Source organism: Peromyscus californicus, unplaced genomic scaffold (genome assembly GCF_007827085.1).
Source record: "Peromyscus californicus insignis strain IS unplaced genomic scaffold, ASM782708v3 Scaffold_16__1_contigs__length_79575227, whole genome shotgun sequence".
Taxonomy (NCBI): domain Eukaryota; kingdom Metazoa; phylum Chordata; class Mammalia; order Rodentia; family Cricetidae; genus Peromyscus; species Peromyscus californicus.
This window is the reverse complement of record NW_026294458.1, coordinates 15,190,874-15,195,972: the sequence shown is the minus strand read 5'-3', so window position 1 is coordinate 15,195,972 and position 5,099 is coordinate 15,190,874. Positions and strand designations below refer to the sequence as shown.

General features: G+C 47.4%; 1 pseudogene; it reads right to left on the bottom strand.

Moving 5' to 3' along the window:
* Positions 1 to 2,352: 2,352 nt before the first annotated feature.
* LOC128111679 (ADP-ribosylation factor 1-like) lies at positions 2,353 to 3,289 on the bottom strand (annotated as a pseudogene).
* Positions 3,290 to 5,099: the final 1,810 nt, after the last annotated feature.

Sequence of the window (5,099 nt, the reverse complement as noted above, 5' to 3'; positions counted from 1 at the left end):
CTCTATGTTATTGAATGAAGAGGAAAAGATTGCAAGGGTGTCCTGTGTTTTGTCTGCCTATTGGTTGATTACTAATTGTTTATTGAAAGCAGTGGAAGGGTCCATGAGGATGCCCAAGTAAACCAGTTCTGAAGTTTGTACACCGTGAAGATTTGTCACCCAGATTGGTTTATTAAAGGGCTAAATGGCCAATAGTTATGCAGGTAGAGGTTAGGTGGGACTTCCAGACAAAAAGAGCGCAGGGAAGAAGGAGGGGAGAGTTACCAGGAGACACAGAGGAAGCAGAAGATGAGCATGCTATGCTGAGAAAAGATATTGCCACATGGTGGAGCGTAGAGAAGAAATGTGTGTTAGGGCTGGAGAGATGGCTCAGTGGTTAAGAGCACTGACTGCTCTTCCAGGGACCTGAGTTCAATTTCCAGCAACCACATGGTGGCTCACAACCATCCTTAATGAGATCTGTTGCCCCTTTCTGGTCGGCAGGCATACATGCAGATAGAACACTGTATACATAATAAATAAATACATCTTTTAAAAAAAGAAATATGGGTTAATTTAAGTTGTAAGAGCTAGTTAGTAACAAGTCTAAGCTATCGGCCAAGCGTTTATAATTAATAATAAGTCTCTATGTGGTTATCACTGGGAGTGGCTTGAGCATATATGAGACCTCAAAGGCCACCCCCACAGTGACACACTTCTTCCAATAAGGCCATACCTATTCCAACGTGGCCACACCTCCTAATAGTGCCATTATGTGTGGCTGGTGGGACAGAAAACCCTGCCTATAGTTTCCCTGTTAAGTGTAACAGCTCCAGCTTCTTAGATGCTTAGTATATACAAAAGAAAAAATTAGAAGTCGTCCTTGGTCTGTGTGTTGGTTTGGAAGGAAATGGCTCCCATAGTGAGTGGCACTATTAGGAGGTGTGGCCATGTTGGAGTAGGTATGGCCTTGTTGGAAGAACTGTGTCACTGTGGGGGTGGCCTTTGAGGTCTCTTATATGCTCAAGCCACTCCCACTGATAGAGTTCACTTCCTGTTGCCTGCAGATCACGATGTAGAACTCTCAGCTCCTTCTCCAGCACCATCTGCCTGCCTGCTGCCATATCCCACCATAATAATGGACTACACCTCTGAAAATGTAAGCGAGCCACATCAATGAAATGTTTTCCTTTCTAAGAGTTGCCGTGGTCATGGTGTCTCTTCACAGCAATAGAAACCCTGAGACAGCCAGTAAATCAGACTCGCTCAGACGGCGGGAAGAAGCTACTTCACAGGTAGAGCTAGCACACTCAGAGATCTGGTCCCCAGTGGACTACCCTCCCAGCTTGCACATGTTCTTGCAAGTGAGACTCGGGCCTCCTGGCAGCATGCCCAAGTGGGTCCAAGAGCAAGCTGGGAATTCCGCGGCCCAATCATTCACCAATCAAAGACAAGGCTGGGCCCTGCACCCCACAGAGGTCTCCAGCTCACCCCTGGGTGACCATGTGAGCATGAATACAAACACAGTGCTATAGAATGCAGGTGACTTAAAGACAGGCCAGTCATGAGGGTGCCATTGTGACCATGCTGTGGATGGTAGTTAATTCCCACAGGGAAATCGCTAATCCCGTGGACTAGCTCCAGGCTATACAGCAAAAGCTATACTAGGCACAGTCCCCCTTCTGTATATTCAAGTTTTCTTGTCTGCTGAGGCAGACCCCCAGACCTTAGCACAACTGACTCCATGATGGAAGTGCCATTCAGGCTGTAAAACTCAGCATGTAGACAGCACCACCTGCCAATCTAAAAACAAAGACCTACTCCGTCAAAGTGCACATAGTTCTGGGAAAGTCTCAAAATGTACTAACCCTGCTTTTTAGCTTCTGTAGTTCTGCTTTCTGGCTGACTGTTCTTGTTAACTGAAGCGTGTCAACCCAGAACATGATTTTGTGCTTAAAAGCTCATCGTGAGAAAGGCGCTGGGATACTGAACACCTGGCCAGCTAATAAAGACTTCCTATTGGCTTAAATCCATGTCTGAGCATACTTCTCCAGTGAATACCCTACAACATCTAGCATTGCTTTATTTTTATTTGTTTGTTTGTTTGTTTATTCACTCATTCCCATCTATTTATTTGAGACAGGATTTCTCTTTTTGTAGTCTTGGCTCTCCTGGAACTCACTGTGTAGATCAGGCTGGCCTTGAACTCACAGAGACCCTCCTGCCTCTTTCTGCCCCTCAAGTGCTGGAATTAAAAGCATGTTGGACCATGACCAGCTTTTTAGCATCGTTTTACAGATTTGTTTTCCTGTGTGTGTGTGTGTGTGTGTGTGTGTGTGTGTGTGTGTGTGTGTGTGTGTTTGCCTACAGAGTTCAGAAACGGGTGCTGTTATCCCCTGGAGCTGGAGTTGACAGGCAGTTGTGAGAACCCTGACAGCTTCTACCACTGAGAGCAATGAGCCTTCTTGACTGCTGACCCATCTCCCTGGCCCCTGGTTGTCTTGTCTTTTTAATTATTATTATTTTTTTAATGCGCGGAGTTTGGTTCAAAAAACAACCAGCAAACAGCTTCCCATACCAATCTTCAGCCCATGGCTCCCAGAGGCCCCAAAATCCCTTTGGGGCACTCATAGTGAGTTGACTTTTTACAATAAAAAAAAAAGAAGCTATGTAGTATTGCACAGGCATACCGGAAACTGCCTCAATGGACCACAGAGTCACATCATTTGCCACAGGAAAGGAGAGCAGAAGACAGAGGGGAGGATGTGAGGAGGGAGTGGTATGGTTCCTGAGCTGACCGAACAGCTAGTCTAGTCCTTCATAAAGCCCGGCCATGCTGGTGGCACAGGTGATCTGAATGTACCTGTCCCCGTGGTGCTGAGAGTGCAACCCCAGCCGCTCTGTGATTTTGGCCACATTCTTGGCGTTGTGAGGTCCTGCCGGTTGGCAAACACCAGGAGAACAGCATCTTAGAGCCCGTCCTTGGCCAGCATTCTCATGGACCTCATTCACACACTCTCTGCCGTTTCTGTCGATCACCAAGATCAAACCTTGTGTGTTCTGGAAGTAGCGGTACCACATTAGCTGGACCTTGTCCTGAAGTCACCCGCATCCCACACAGTGAAGATGTTGTTATTGTACTCAGTGGCCTCTCGGTGGAACCCAGCGATGGGAATGGTGGTCACTATTTCCGCCAGCTTCCATTTGTACAGAACCGCTGTATTTCCTGCCGGAGTCAGGCCTACCATGAGAAGGCCCATTTCCTTTTGCCAAAATGGCCCTTGAAGAAGTTTGCAAAGATATTCCCCATGCTTGCTATGGTGGCTGTTCTTGGTTGTCAACTTGACTGTATCTGGAATGAACTACGATCCTGAAATGGAGGGCACACCTGAGAGAGATTCTCTGCTTGGTTTGAAGTGGGTGAATCCACTTCTAGTCTGGACCTTTGAGGTGGGAAGAAGACCCACACCTTTACTCTAGATCTTGAGGCAGGAAGACACACCTTTAATCTGGGCCACACCTTCTGCTGGACAAGGACATGGAAGAAGGAAGCATTGGAGCCGACTTCTTCAGGATTCCATCATCCATCTCCCAGAAGACCAGGGCGACATCCAGCCTCGAGGGACTGAGCAACTACTAGATTCTTGGACTTTCTGTTCCCAGCTAGCCATTGTTGGGTTAGCTGGACTGCAGTCTGTAAGGCATTCCAATGGATCCCCTTTTTGAATAGAGATTCTGTGACACTAGAGAGCCCTGACTAACACCCTTGTGGACAGGTGGAGGCAACATTAGCGAGGGGACCTCAGAGGCTGCTCTGGGCCAGGCTGGGGCTTTTGTTCCAGGTTGTCTTTGTGAGGCTAGCTGAACTCTAGGCAGCTGAGGATGACCTGGAACTTAACCTCTTGCCTCCAACTGAGGGCTGGGTGTACCATCACACCCAGTTTAGGAATCACTGGGGATGGGTCCCAGGGCTTAATACATGTCAGGTGAGCTCTCTACCAACTGAGCGACACCCCCAGTCCTGCCCCATAAAGGCACCCCAAAAGGACAAACTGAATCTGGGCTTACAGCAAGAAATACTCTTTTAAATTTTTTAAAGGTTTATTTTATTTTATGTTAATGAGTTGTCAGAACACAGTCCAAGAATGGAGTCCTGTGAGAATGTTGAGTGCTTGTGAGAAAACTCCAAGAAAACAAGAGTCTTGTGACCTCACTTTCTTCAGAACACAGAATTCTTGGAATGTGTTTTCAGGCTCCTCCCAGGTGTAGCAGACGGGAGTGAGTATTACCTCAGCTGTTGTTAGTCATGTGGCTCTGTGGGAAAACATGTTTTTGCCACGTGTGGCTTGTCCTTGTGACTGCACACCTCACTCAAGTGATTCCTCTTAACCCTCAGAGTATAAATTGTTGATGCTCTGAATAAAGTTGCTATTGCACGAGACTTTAGTCCGCCTCATTTTTAGGCCCCAGTCTCCCAGGTTCACGCCACCAAAAGGATCGGTAAACATCAGTGTTTTGCCTTCGTGTATGTCTGTGTACCATGTGTATGTCTGGTGCCTAGGGAGGTGAGAAGAGGGCATTTGATCCTCTGGAACTGAGGTTAGGGATGGTTGTGAGCCACCATGTAGGTTCTAGGAATCAAGCCCAGGTCCTCTGCAAGAGCAACAAGTGCATTTAACCAATCGAGCCAGCTCTCCAGACCTGAACATGCCCGTTTAAAAGAAGAATTTTATTGATTATTTGTGAATTTCACATCATGAACCCTGATTACATCCAGATCCTCCCATGCCCACCCCCTCACCTTTGTGACCTCCCTGGCCCCCACCCCCTCAAAAAAATAAACCAAAAACCACGTCCAATTTGTGTTGCCCAGATACTCACTGGAGCATGGTCAAACTCACCGTGGCCAGCCCCTTAAAGAAAACTGAGTCCTTCCCCGCCTGCACCCCCCCGACAGATGCCATCAATGTGGAGAACTACACTTCAGCATCCTCATCACACTTCCTAAGAGTTCTCTTTGATGACTTCCTGTTTAGGCTGCTACTTTATTTGGGGGTGGGGATGGGGCTGGGTTAGGGGTTGTCACAGAAGCTTTCTATGTCCCTCTTTCTCAATGGTGC